Below are 16,009 nucleotides of genomic sequence, written 5' to 3' on the forward strand. Positions count from 1 at the left end.
TAGGCTGAGGTCAGAGGTGGTCAATCCACAGATAAAGTGGAGACCTATTTGTATCCAATACCTGTTGTTTCTATCATGTAGTTTACATACATACATATTTCTTCAGCTGTTTGCAAAGAATAAAAGACACTTCACTGCAAAAGGTTCAGTTTCTGAAGAAAAAAAAACCTGCAATCATGGAATTTTGAAGATTAAGCTTTTTCCAATCACCTGATACGGCAATGAACTTTCTCTGAAGAATTAGAGAAGCTCTTCAGGCTAGGGATTGTGTTTTCTTACACTGAGCACAGAAACAGTATCAATAAATTGTAATAATTACAGGGTGGATACAACTACAACTTTTTTATTGCTGAGGCACTCATGCAACAAACAATGCCTGTGCATCTATCAAAAAGAAAGCAAAACGTTCACCAAACCAGCCTAACTGGGTGCATTTATTTCAAGTAAAAATTGTATGTAAATGTATATTCAAATTAGGTGTGGCCCTCAAGGTCCTGGAAAGTTGCCAAAAAAAGCCTTCAGTATTGCAAATTTGAACATCATACCTACCATATGGTAGCACCTATCAATCGTGAAAAGATACCAGCTCTTCACACAGATGGCACCCATCACAGTACCTGCAAAAGGTTCGGGGGATATAATGATGAAAATGGGTCGTTCTCAATGTTATGAAAACCATTCATTTTTCTAATCACAGTTTGACCATTTATACTAGAGTAATATATGTAAATACTAAGCTACAGCTAGCACACCTAAAGTTCCTCTAGGAGGATCTATTAAGCAGTGGTAGACAAAAAAAATAACACAAATATTTTCATAGACCTTTCTTCATTAGTTGGTTCATTCATTTTGCCAGGAAAGTGTATCCTTGGAACAGAATAAGTACCTCAACATTAATAAGTTAGTGCAGATCCCTAGTGGTCCCTGCTGGTTGCTCTTTTATTTGCATTAATAGTACCAAGGCTCTGAATAAACAAACTGGATTTCTTCTGTTTAAAACTAAATTTCCAAAACATTTATAGGTTTCACCATTGTGGTTTTACTCTGTGTATGGGTCCGTAACATACCACTCTATGGTTGATGTACATGTACTCAGTAGTAACATAACATATAGAAAAACATTGAGAACCAGCTTTGCTGCAGCAAACACAGGGATGTCGTAAAGTATCTCAACTTTTCTCAGTAGTTTGGGGGTTCTCACTTCTATGAAACAGAATTTGTAGAAAAGATCTTCACTTTTGATATTGAGTAGTCATGCCAAAGAATGTTCCCGTTCTCCTATGCATACCATTAGCGCAGTGTACATCTGAAAAAAATGTCTTTATATATCTTAGAATGTGAAAGTGCTGTGTAATTAGGAGTTTAGATGAGAAATTATTGCAGAGAAACAGAACTTGGTAGTTCTATCATCTGTTCAGTGCACCGCTCGCGCAGCTCTGCGAGGAAGCTGCACGTACACTGCACAGTTCTTTTCCTATTTATAAAGCACTGAGAACATCGCTGTTCTGCTACGAGGCCCACTCAGTCAAGCTGTGTGAATATTTCGTAATGAATAACTCATTTGCAACATTTTGACTCTTTGTTTATATATCGCTATTTAATGGCAAGGTACTTATTTCTGTGTTCTCTGCTTGAGCAAATCATGCACTGGAGTTAATGGGAGTTTCCCTTGCTACGAGCAGAGCATGGATCTTATGATTTGGCCCAGTGTGAACTAAGGGTGCCCAGAAAAATCAGACTCCCATGAAGGAAAACCAGTTAACATTGCATTGAAAATGTGCCTTAGTTTGATACATTTCCAAACAAGGTGCATAGATTTTGTGTACTGTTTCCTGTAATCAGCCTACTGTGTTTATAATTAAGGGACTGGTTTGGTTTTGATATAAGAAATGAACTCTCTTTCTCAAATGCAAAATTGGTCAAGAGGTTTGTTGCTTTCTTGTGAAGACAGCATTTAGAATTTCTGTTCTTTCTGTTGTAAATTGTGCAGTGCCTAATGTTAAAATATATCTGCCAAGCACACTTTGCATATTGTACTCCACATGATTAGTACAGGTCCACTGGTAACATGAAATCAGTTCAAACAATGGATAAAAATAAATTATTACTAGGTACACTAGATCTGAGATGGAAAAGGCACTAATGGCTGTTAAATGAGGTATATTGCATAGGAGGATTATATTTTGAATGGTATTAAAATTGCTTTGGGAGTGAATATTCTGACTAATATTATTATTTGTATATTTGAATTGTGTCATGATGGGGTTGTATTGCTGAAGACAGATTATGAAAAGTACGAATAGATTATTGATGCCTTTTTTTTTATTTTCTGAATAATAATAGGTAAACTACTCTTACAGTGAACAGTGTCTGGGATCAAGCTGGACTTTGGAGAGAGAGGAAGGGATTCAGAGAGAAACACCATCTCGTGCCACAAGTAAATATTTCAGCAAAAGTCTACTCTTGCAAAACCAGCAAGAGAATTCTTATTGCAAGAGTGCAGTAAAAGAGAGTGCCAGAGTTTAACTGCTGTTGCTCTCCTTTGCAGCTGGAGACAGATTGAGATCTATCTCTTTTCAGAAGCCCTCTTGACCTGAGAAGATTTCCTTGCACACTTCCAAGTAACAATGTAAATATTTGGTAGAGGTTTACATACAAATAAAACTTAGCCTCAGGCTCACAAGCACAGGCTGGTTGGGTATTGGCCTAAAGTCTCCATAGTAGTCTTAACTATACTTTCTAGTAAGTCCTCATGGTCTCCATGTAGGGGGGACTATATCAACCTCTGGTTCTTGCCACCTGCCAGTGCTGTAACCATGCTTTCTGTTTTCCAGAAGATCTGCCAAGAAACTTGAACATATTTTGCTCCATCATACAAAAGGTAGGGAGATATCATATTCATTTAGCCTACCTCTGCTTTCTGCTGTGTTGTTTGCTTTGGGTTTTTTCCACTCTTACCTTTTCAGTTGAGAATTCTTTTTCTAAAATGTGATTTTTTTCTCTGCTGTATTTCTTAGTTTTGGTACTGTGCCATTGTTGAAGGCAAGCTGGCAGACTGTCAGATTGTTTTCAGTAAGTTATACCGCATTCAAAGTTAAAATGGGACCATTTAGTCATGTTTGTATTTCTGGAATCTTGGTTTGTAGAAACTCATTCCAGGAATGGAACTTTTGTTATCATTTTCAGAGAAGCATTTGGCAGGGTAGGCCCATTTAAAAAAAAAAACAAAAAAAACCAAAAAAAAAAACCCAAAAAAAACTCTTGGAGAAAAGAAATGAAAACCACTACTGTGCTTTTTCAATTCTCCATCTCTGAGTTATCAATAACTAAAGCTAATGCTGCCCCTTGTATTCTCAAAAAATAGGTATTTTCCATTCCCATCCACCTTCTCTTTCATTATGGCTTCTCTCACAAGTATGTAGAAGTGAAAGCGAAGATTGCATAAAAGTTTTGTGTGGCTTAAATCTTTGTAAAATAAAAAATGTGAGGCAGTGATACAGGTTCAGGCTAAGAATGAATTCATGAATGGATCCACCCAGCATGAGGGTACCCAACAGCTTTGAAAGACTTCAACTGATGTATTAGGACTTGGAAAAAAGGTGTAATTTATCTTAGATACCAGGCTGTAAAATAACTCAGAATTCCAACTTGCATGCAAACAGGTCCCATTTTATTTGCCTATCAGCTCAATGATGGTGCTATGTTGTCCCGTCACCCCTCAAGCAAAGAGGATGAAGCCCTTATCTAATTACTAGTACATTTCACACACACACAAAAAAATTCTGGGAACAAATCTAATAACAAATTCAGATCTCATCTGATAAAAAGCACCACAAGAAGGATATCTTCCCAATATTTATTTGAAATTAAATGTGTTTCAGAAATGACGTGTTTTGTTTTGACACTTTCAAAGTGGAACTCTTGTAGTGTTATATTTTTTAAGTGAAATTTGAAAAGAAATAGATTCAGAGAAAATTAAATGTTAAATAATTCAAAACTAATCAAAACGTTTCACCTTCGTCAACTATATCAGGTGAATGTCTGTTTTAATAGCCTAAAATTATTAGTGGTTCTTATTAATCTCTCTTTTTCCTTTTGTGTCAGAAAGTCCCCATCTATTCTTCTTTAACTTGATCCTTTTCAGGTTTCTGCTAGTTATTGAACCCTCACCTGAAACACAACAAAATATTTCATTGTCTAGGTCTATCACAGATTAATGAGATCATCAGTTAGTAAAACTCAGTGAGTCCACTCCGTTTCTTCTTTCAGCCAAATGTCACAAATTCACATATTCTGTTTCTGTTGGTCTAGAAGGTTTTATTCTAACTTTAAATTTTCTGGATTTTCAGTGGTAGAATTATCTGATGTCCCAAAATGTTTCAGTATAAAATTCTCTCTTCCTGCAATATTTGCACTAAAAAAAATTCCCATTTTGATTTGCACAGGAGAACCTTTGTTGTGCATTTTTTAACACTGAGAGTAAAAGATATGATTTTATATAGCATTTTTATGTCGTTTCTCATCAGTTATATTTTCCTGAAATTTAATATGATCAATTAAATTTGAAAACTTGCTTTCAGGAATATGTAGTACCCTGTAATTTTTTTATGTAAAGGTCTGTGGACCTAGGATAATTTCTAATATACCTCACTGTTAAACTTCCTGGCTGGTGTGCAACACTTTGCTTTGTGTTTTCTTAGCCAGTTTTAAATCCATTAAATCCAAATTTCCACTTATTCTGTGGCTCCACATCTTAGCGTTAACCTCGTCTAAGAAACTCTATCAAAGGATATCTGAAATTTAAGTATAGGATGTCTGTTGCATTGCCACAGAAATGAAGGATTCCAGTATACTTGTCAGACATGAGGTTATCCCCCTCCTTAGGCTAAATTTGCTTTCTCTAATCAGGTAGTACTTGTCCCAGTGTACCTTTCATTTGATTCCTTAAAACATTATCTAAGACATTCTCCACAGTTTATGCTAGAGAAATGTTCTTTCTCCAAGGGTCCTTTGACCATTTTTAAATAATGCCTTTCTATTAGATTTTGTCAGTCTTCCAGGATCTGAAATTTCTAATAAAGTCTCCAATTACCCTTCTTCCTTTGGCTCTCTTGGATGTATTTTGTCTGATTCTGATGTTCTATCATTTTTTTTAAAGACTCTAATCTTTTAATAACCAATTTGAGTGGTATCTGCATGCTTTCTAATTCCTCATTTTCAAACTCTTATATCTGGTGTTCTGGTTATTCAAATGCAGGCGACAGGTATACAGAAATTGTCTCAAATAGTTTCTCCACTTTACTATTTCTGAGAATGCATTGGGTTTTTAATAATGTAACAATTACAGTCAACCTTAAAATACATTTAAGATAATTTGTAGAAAATTTCTAGTATAAACTTGATTTTGTGTGCCTCCAACATATTTATGGTATTACAGTGATGCCCACGGTCCTTGCTGGAGTTAAAATTCTGCCAACATTTCCATCCAAAGCCAGTGCTGCAGTTGTAACTTAGCTGTGAAAACCAGCCCCAGGCTAGCGACAGGCATTGAAAGTTTTCTCCAAAGACTATTTGTTTGTGATTTTTTTAATGGTTTGTGTAACAAAAAAAAAAAAAAAAGAGCTTTTCTTTTTTTTAAGTATAAGTTTAATTTGAAAAAAAAATAATAAAACAAGACTTCATAAAGAACTTCTGCAGACCATTAGCTCATAATATGGACCAGACTTTGTATGTGTATGCATCTTTTTAAATGAGTAACTGCAATGTGAAATTGCTAAAAACAAGAAATTGGCAAGTTATATTTTTTTCAAAGAACAGTTTAATGAGGATAGATTTTATTTTTTTTTATATATAAAAAAAGAACAAGTCAGCCTTCGTTAGACAGAAAAGCTGTTTCCAAGCCAGTGAAATTCTTACAAAAAGTCAGAAATGCCCCACTAGAGTCAGTAAAAGTATCTTTGCCTCTACGTGCTCATGTGTTTGTCTCCGGCTGGTAAAAACTCCAGTTCTGCATCTGTACTGTGCAAAATGCTGAGGACACCTCAGCTTTGATCAAGCCATCAACAGCCTCAAAACACCAGAGCTAGGAACCAAGAATCACCAAACTCATGGGTGGGTTTAACAACACTGCACAGTTGACAGCACTTTCAGCTGCTGCATCTTTGGTTCCATGATGTAGTGTGCCAAATCTCCACAGGCTGCATCCTGAGCAGGGAGGCAGAACCCAGGCCTATACAGAAGATTTGCATCCTAATTTCAAATTATGGTCCAAAGGAAAATGCCATTTGGGTGGTCCTACAGTTGTCTCAAGGCTTGAGATACTGAGTGACTCTGACAAGACTCATTTTACCTTACAGAACCATAACTCAGCAAGTGCTACTTTTATTCAGCTGTATGTGGTGCTCTCTGTTACAGTCCTGAGCTCTGGGTCAGTCTTTCCCCCTAGACTTGTAATTTTAAAAGTTTTGAATCCATTTACCTTAAAATGACAAGTGAAACAGAAACAAAACAGTTTAACAAGTTATAAGAAAGAATAGACCCTTAACCTGTGAGAACTTTGTATTCCAGGAGTTTTCTTCCCTGTTTCTACTGATCTCAAAGAAACCTTGAAGGTCTTGAAGAGAGTTTCATAGCAGGTAAAAATACACACTGCTCCAAAAAGCAGTCATGTAGCAGATTATGCAGATAAGACCTCAGAAAAAAACATTGTCTCCTGACCCGTTATCTGCAGGGCCCCAAAGTTTAGGGCACCTCCTGAGAAAGGGCAATACCTGAGCTCAAACCTCCAGCCCCACTGTCTCCACAAAAGAATTAGACTCCTGAGACTGGACCCCTAAAACCTGCTTACTGACCTTTCCTACATCAAATAAAGCACATTTATTAGGTGTGGGAACTTGTTTAACACTCAGATTACGTCTACTTGTGGTCACCTGGGAACCATAGGTTGCAGCCCTTGATATAATAAATCATTGTCAGGATTTTGAACACATTTGAACACATGGGATGTTTTGCCCCTTGCTGTGTTTTATACAGAAAGACCCGAGTAGTGTGCATCTGGATCTAAATTGCCTGTAGGTTTTTTGGAATATTTGTAACTGCTGTTTCAATGCATCTCTAATACACAGAACTCTCATGATCTGCTTGGACAACATAGAGATTTGCTTCCAGGCTGTTTGAAGTGTATGGATTTGTGAATGAGGGCACTTAATATTACAATAAAGAGAAGAACCACATATACAGATTTAAGCAGACTTAAGCAAGGACACTGAAAACTGAAGGTGATGTTGTGGTGCTTCATTCATTCAAACTTGAATGTCATAAATTAGATAAAACCATATTTATATTTAAAAACAAACTGAGGCTTAATATTATAATCACAGTAGGGCTCCAAGGTAAATTTCTCAAAACCAAGTGCAAAACCTCAAGTCCCAGCAAACTTTGGTAATTTGAAAATGTTATCTGCGAACTACTAAATACATTCTTCAAGAGTAGACTTTTATCTGTCACTTACTGTGTAGACTTGGCCACATATCTCTCCATGCCACAAGTTACTTATTTTTAAATAAAGGTTTTAATAAAGAATGATACACAGACAGACAACCTTATTTGCATTAATTACATATGTAAAGCTAGTTTACATAACACTGAAAGGTAGAGTTTTGCTTTTATGCTTTTACCTGGACAATTGTAATTGTAGGAGGCTGTAATAATGACATTTAGAATTTTCATCTATCATTTTATTGCCACCTGCTCAAGATTAGTGACAACATGTTTCTGCTTTAAGAAGAATCACATCACACAATGGCATAGTATTTTCGGAGAAATTTCAAATAACAAAGTCTGTGTTCTTAAAAAAAGTGAACCAACAGGATCTTCAGAGGTCACAGGCATCCACCAAGTTATCCACATAAATAATATAAATTTACACACCGGAAAGTCTAAATAGTTGAAAGCAAATCTGTTGTTGCTGCAACACTGGAATATGTTGTTAATAGGTATGACAAAGCAGTTACAGCATACCAGCGTTTTTTGTATTTCCACTTCAAACAGCAAATCCGACTGAATTTACCTAACACTTCAATAATCCAATTATAACACTTTACTAGCAGAAATCATCAGCACATAAGCCTCAGAGTCTCTTAAATTAGGACTGTGTCGAGCTGCTCACCCAAAATGCATTTCAAACTCTGGTGAACAAGCTCCTCCAAGACAATCAGGCTTAGCTTATGCCATCACACTTGTTGTAAAGTGTGACCATAAAAGCACCACTGCAAAACTAGGACTACCAAGATAATGAGAAATCTATGCTAACCAAGGAAGCAGCAATAGGTGCAAGACAATAAGCAATGTGTCACAGTTTTCAAATCAAACTAGAATACTTCCAATTTCTCAGTTTGTGACTAAGCAGAAATGGTGCATTTTGGTGTCAGCCTCAGAAACTGATGATTTACTGATGAAAGCCCATTTATACTAACTACTGTTGTTTCTAAACACAAATAGCCCATATTTTTCAATACCGGAGGATTTAGTGCCCATAAGAGTAATTTTATTTATCTTTCCAAAGTCATATCACTTCTTTTACTCCCTTACACCATAAATCTGCACCCGGTGATTGCAGTTCTTGCATATCAGTCTAACGCCTTTTTTTTTTCCAGCATGTAGTATTTATTTAATGGATCGAGGGAACTATCCTTCACATAAAATGGGATATTCTATTCACAGTTAGAACATTAATATGTCAGTAAAGTTACTTTCCTTCAGTGTAGGAGAAAATAAATCTTGAAGGTTTAGATTCATATAGGCCTGTTAATGAACAATGATGGTATGATTTTTTCAAACATTATGACCTAGTTAATTCCTAAAAATCAGCCAACAGTTTCAGTTCATATTTTAGTAATTACAACAGAAATATCTTATAAGATTATGATAACAAGTAGCTTTCTGGGTGTCAGGTAATGTACCTTGTTTCTCAAAGAAGGTTTAGGAAATATGTGACGCAGTACAACTAGAGAAAGCCTTGTGTCAAGTTGGTTCTTATTCTAAAAAAGTAAAATTAATGCAAAGATTAAATATTACCCCAAAAGTAAATATTGTTCTGCTTCCACAAACTGGCATCTCTATGCAGATCTTGGTTTTCTTAAAGCATCAGAGTTTCAAGCCAATAACTGAGATGGGTCTATCTCTAATGTTTTCAGAGAAATGTATGGTTAAATATCAACTGCAATTAATAGAGTGTTTTGAAAGATAGATTATTACTGTAATTTCTGCTGACATTTTGTGTGCAGTGAGTTTTTCTATGGTAATTAAATACTGTGAACTGTTTTCTGAGAGTTATTACATTTCACAAAATTTCCAATTTACAGATAAATCATATTCAGAATACTTACTTGTAGTTATGTGACAATATAAAACAGAGATGGTGTAGAAGATGTAGACTGGATAAAAAGAAACATAGATTTTATCTACTCTATGTTTGGCAATTGGCTGTGGAAAATACAGTCCAGCCATAAATCTATGGACCAACCCTGAATTTGTATTGCTTTATTTTAAAAATAATTACAGTATTTTCACATCCCCTAAAATGTGCTAAAAATCCATGTAAATTTTCCCTATGTTACATATCTAGGAATTAATTACTTTTCACTGTACTGTAAAATACAGATAAAGAAGCTCTGCCCAGAAAGTTAAAAATGCCTTTAATAGATGCTGTCCATATGCATAATAAGGAATTATTGCACTAAGGGATTATCTAAAAACTGAATTTATATGACAAACAGTTAAAACAGGAATTTAAAATGCTGCTTCTGTCTCTGTAAGAGTCTGTTTGGGTACTCACATCTGGAAAGAGATAGGAACATAGAGTACAAGTTACCTGTGCTCACAAACCTGGCACATGTTACAGCACAGTTCACAAACCAAACCTGCTGAAATGCCCTAATACAATGCTCCTCATCTTTCTGTAAGAGAGCTTTCATTAAGTAAGTGCTTAAATGAAACCCATAACAATTTTTTGAATATTCTTCCGATTGTTTAGGACAACAATGTGAAAAACCTTGTGTCTGACCTGTGCACCATTTTGCAATGTCAGTAAAAGAGATGACTTCTGACAGGGAGGGAAAGAAATGAAAAGGAAAAATCACTATGGAAAAATTGAGTTTCTTTTAATAAAGACCTTTTCAAACTCATTTATTCCTTAAATATTAAGGTACTGGAGATCCCTGCCCAATAGGGGTTCTAAATATGTTTGGAGGTTTTGTGGGTTTTTTGTTTGTTTGGGTTTTTTGTTGCTGTTGTTGTTGATTTTGTTTGTTTGTTTGCTTTTTTAAGAAAAAAGAAATGGAATTTGAAATGCAAAACTGGAATATATCTTTAAAGACAATTAGAATAAAATCAAATTTGCATATTCCCATAGCCCATCTATTTAACCACATATTCCTTTACTTACCATTGCCCCATCCCTTGCCATCTAATGCTTTTGCTATGCTAATTCTCTAAAAAGGATACCAAAGCAGTATGTGAGAAACTGCAACTCTGTGAGAGCCTGGCTTATATCAGCTTGTCATCCCAAGGCTGATGCCTGGAGCCATCGGCTGCAGTGGAGCTTGGGGAGGGAATTGTGCAGGGGTGCTGGTTTAGGTGGTTACTCACCCACACAGGGCAGGAAAATCCTGGGGAGGGAAGAGCAAAGCATTTAAGAGCCCCAGTGTTTAGAAGCAGAGTATCTGGAGGACAGCTGGAAAAGATTTAAGAAGTGTTTAAATCTCTCTCCAAGCAAGGGGTGCCAGCAAATAGCACTCTCTCTATATATATTTTTCGTGACAAAAGCTAATTCTCATCTTGTGGATGTTTTTAATATTTAGACAGAGAAACTTAACCCCAAAAAGATACTCAGAAAGTGTTATGAAAAGGGAAGATTGATACTTCAAAAACCAGAAGGGACAAAGTAACATGAAATCACAGCAGAGCTGTGACTTATTGAAGACTAAGAGCTGACCCCCATCTCCAATCCGGAGGTTCCCATTAAATCTTGGATATTGATAAAATTATGATAGTGCCCCGAGACAAGCATTCGTAATTAATCCCTTCAAAGCAGTAAAATTTTGCAAAGGAAGCACCAAGGCCAGGGTGAAACATATGGAGGGTGAATACCCCTGTGGTGGTGTTGATACTTTTGGGAACATAAAGTATAACAAGAAAGGTCTGAGGTGAAAATATTGCAGTATTGCAGTACAGAAAGTGAGACCCAAAGAAAACAGCACATTGAAGCATGCACGCTGTGACAACTTGTGTCAAGGAAAAGCCCAACAGTCAGAAGAAGGTGCAATCTTTTAATGGCTACCCTGCTTAGGAAGAAATTTTAACCAGACATAAAGGGCACACAGTGTGAAGAAATAGGACAAGCAGCATCAGTGCTGTGGAGAAATTTTTCCAAAGAGCCAATGGACAGTGAAAGAGTGAAGAAACAAACCACCACTGTGTGGAAGTGTAATAGTAATTAATTCTGCACTGAATACCTATATCAGTAAGGTGCTAGATACAGACATGGCCAGCTAGTGTGATTTGGGATGCTAGAAGGTGCCAGCACTTCATATGTGTTTAGGATTGCACAAAAACCTCTCAGGCAGAGCCAGTGCTAAAACATCTATGAGAGTATCAGGTCTCGTGAAAGAAGTTGTACTACCACTTTATCCCAGATTTATACCTTAAATTAGGATTTTAGAAGATGCTGATGGTATGTGCACATCATGCAGAGGTGACATCTCAAACTCCTTGTACATAGAGCCAGAGCTACAAAGCATTAACAGAAACAGCATTTGTGGGAGCAAAAAAACAACACCCAGGGGAGAATAACATACAGCTTCACAAAAACCTGATAGTTTCACCTCTACTATAGCTTTCATATGACAGCAACTCTTGCAAGATGCTCTGTGAACAGATCCTGACATCACCATGTAAATCTGTGATATTTCTCTATCTAGACACCATTTTCTTTAATAGTGGCATTTGAACAGTGCCAAGCATCGCTGAGGTCTCCTTGGTTGGGACCTTTAAGAATCTTTTCAGTGCAAAAAAACACAATCAAATAGCTAATAGCAATCTATCACATCTAAAATCCATCCAGTAATCACTCTGTGGTGCAGCCCTGCCTTTTGTGTGGTTTGTTAAATGTCTTGAATAGTGTGTGGGTGTTGCATAAGTAATAAATAAGAATAACTAATATTTGTAATGCTCTCATTACTGTGGCTAAACCACTTGTGTGCTGACTAATACTGTCTCATTGGCTCACTATGCTGTCTGCAATCTTTCTGCATTCAACTCTGCTCCTACATGAAAAACTAACAGCCTGAGTGTAACACAGGAGAGGCCCTCCTACAGCAAGATGATAATGAAAATGACAAGTTAATAATAATATCTTCATATGGACACAGATGCTTTACAACAGGACACTGTTTCACTACAGATCTTGCCTTTGCACCTGTGCTGACTTCATCTGCTTTTTCCAAAGGTGTATCCATGACATTGTTTAGTCAAAAAGTCAAATGCATGTTTCACCTTAGAAAGACAGAAGCCAGTTCAGGGATGGACATGTAGGATTATGTTTATATTGAATGCATTCGTGCTTGCCTCTGATACTATTTGCATATATCTGCTCTTTCCAACTCCAAGAACTCTGAAAGCAAAGCAGAAGTAGGGGAAAAGCACAGAGCAAGCTGAGGTGCAAAAGGAAATTATTTCTATCAGTACAGGGACGTGGAAAAGTCAAGAGATTTCTTATTATTCTGTTGGTCAACAGTTTCAGCGATCGGAAAAGAAGACGTAGGATGGAGGGAGTCACCTCTGACTCCTGAAGCATTGACAGGTCCTAAAGGGTCTGTCAAATTGCTCTAAATACATCTTTTACTGGACTGATCTTCGCAAGACTGGAAATGAAAGATAAACCATGATCTGATTTGACACATCTCTTTATCACGGGTGGAACCAGACCCCAGATTTTTAATACTAATGCTTTGGGACATTCAAAATCCACATGTGAGATTTGGCTCTCTCCCTGCTGTTTACATGATAAAGTGACATTCTGATTCAGTCTATCATCTCATCAAATTCATGATTTCAGATCTTCCTTTAAACATGTCTGCAACGTTACGCTAACTTTTCCATGCCTCCATGTCAATACATGCCAGTTGCTTAGGGTTATTTTTTCTTGTTATAAAGAAGGTCAAAACGGCAATGCAAATGTATTAGGGGGAAAAAAATGCATTCAAGTAACATTACTTGTTTCTGGACTCAAGATGCCAGTCCATCTTTAAATCACACAGCTGAGTATTCAATTCGCAAATACAATGAGGGTACTTTTAAATTTTAACTGTCATATTCTGTTATGTTGCCTGATGTTAAGTTGCATTATGTTAGCAGTGAATGGGATGGGACAGAACGTAATTCACCACATTATAAACAGCATAACGTAACTTGACAACTGGAATTTAACAGGAGAAAATCTTTAACCATAAGATTGTGTTATATATTCCTATACATTTATAAACCCAGCAACACAAGATCCAAGTATAAAAGCTGATAATGCATCTATTGCCAAGAATCAAATGTTGTCTCATTTGTGTGTCAAGCAAATAACTGGGGGTAGTTTTCTTTGCATTTTAATTTCCTAACTGCACAGCTGCCACTTTCCTTTCTCAGCTACTTAGGGAGGAACTTGGTTGTGGTATCATCTTAAAACTTTCATACCTAAGACTCAGAGCAGCATTCATTTTTACGGAAGCTGTTTTGTTTGCTCTCCTGGGCTAAAATAAAGAATGAAGTAACACATTTCTTCAACATGAATATGCTAACAGCCATAAATGTGATCCTTGGCATTACTGAAGAACAAACCATAGTAAATGTTTAAAAATGTGCTCCTAAAATAAGCCCTGACTGAGCTTTGATGTCACTTTATTTAATTCACATTGGCATTGCATACACAGCTCAGCTTACCAGAGAGGATTCATTCTTTACTGAAGCATAATTACATTATCAGATATTCAGTAGAGGCCATAAACCACAAAATGGAAATTAGACTGTCAATGGCCATTTTATACTACAAGGATTATTGTATTTTAACGTTCGTGTTGTCAGCCACTGTGCTGGCAATCTAGCATGTGGACCCCAATTTCAACATCATTCTAACCTGAAAAAAATTTAAATATATGAACACCAAATTGAACAATCAATAACAATCTTTTAAGCTATATAAGCTTCTGACTGGCAGCAAACTAAGCAATTGCACAGAGGCAAATCAATCAGGAACCTCTGATTTCCTTCCGAGTCATATGCATTTGAGACTGAGGGAAACTTATTTTGGTGAACTGTTTCCCAATATCAAATATATATATATGTAAAAAAAAAAAAAAAAAAAAAAGCTACAGCTTTCTCTTCATTGCCCACTCAGATTTGTAAATGGAATTTACTGCATGCAGTGTCCTCTTATAGATTAAATTAATGTTATTTTAAAGAGGTTTAATGCTCAAAGATATTTATGACTCATGCTGAGAAAGAAGCTGTACTCAGTTATGATGATTAATATAATTTTCCCAAGTTTTCACAGATGAAATTGCTTGATGTGCATGTTTTGAGTACAGAACAGATAACCATAATTCTAAAAAAAGGCAGCCATGATTGTGTTATTGATGCATCATTTGGAATTAGCAACTTGCTTGTGGAGCACATAAAATATTTTTGTTGGATTTGGTTTCTGTTTGATAGGCACTGGTGAAGCAACATTCACGTCTTTGCAACCTGTGTTTGTGTTTTGATCTTAGCATAACAAAAGTTAGTGCTTATAGATAGTTAGCTTTTATGACTAACCACTAATAAGACAGTCTGTGATTTAAAAGTTATATCCTCTGTCCAGAATGAAAACCACATGAGACAGAATGTAACAACTTATATAGAGAAAATGAAGATTTACTAACTCCTCTAGCACATGGGTTTGAAAAGTGGATCACACATGTCTGATCAGAAGAGCTCGCCAACTGTTTTTCAAGGTCAGTGAAGATTAAACAAACATCTCCACTAACTACCTTTTGAGGGTCAGCCCTCACTAATAATAAAGATTACAAATATTCATTGAACATTCTGCTATTGTGGACTTTAATATAATTATATTGAAGTGCTGTGACTATTACACAGTTCAGTTCCAAACTGTGAAACTGAATTTTCTTTCCAGATTTTAGATAATTGCTTGGTGTCCTCTGAGAATAGCAAACTAGACTCTGTGTAAAAAATGGGAAATTCTTAAAAACTGATAAACTGAAATAATTAAAAAAAAAAAAAAGTTCTCCCCAGCAGAGATGTGTTGATTCCTAATATTTTCCCTTACTCTTGAATTACTTTATGTTACCCCTAAGAAGCTGGTAAGCTTGTTAATCTAGATAAATTAGTGTTAGATTTTACCTGAGTTGAAATAATTTCATAATTTAAGTTTGAATGATTGTCTGTGCACTGGAGACCCTAAATGTTACAGGACTTGGTAGCGCTGGAGTGATGGTTGGACTCAATGATCTTAAAGGTCTTTTCCAACCTAAATCATTTCATGATTCTACGATATTAGGGACTTGATACCCTTTCTCCCAAAATGAAAAACTTCTCAACCTGGGTCAAAGAGGACTGAATTTGGTCTGAAAGTGCGGTGAACAATGTATTGCTGTAAAATAACTCATAATATCAATGCTGGCTACTGATGGGACTAATGCAGATAGTACCTTATCGTTACACATGCCCTCCCCTTACTGAATTTCTTCAGGTTTTGTTTATATAAAGGAGTATATGTATGCTTTGTTGAAGGTAATATTTAAGATGATGTTTATAAAGAGTTTTGGAATAAATGTTTCTTAGAGTAAATATAAATATATCTCTTTCTCACTTCATCATATCACTGGTTTCAATTGTTTTAATTTCCAGAGCCCTTTGGTATACCACATGCTATAAATTAATAGGTTTAATCTTGTTGTGGGGGTTA

The sequence above is a fragment of the Neopsephotus bourkii genome, unplaced genomic scaffold (assembly GCF_033783945.1).
Source record: "Neopsephotus bourkii isolate Nb327-2 ecotype Australia unplaced genomic scaffold, CSIRO-AGI_Nbou_v1 NB_1181, whole genome shotgun sequence".
Lineage (NCBI taxonomy): Eukaryota > Metazoa > Chordata > Aves > Psittaciformes > Psittacidae > Neopsephotus > Neopsephotus bourkii.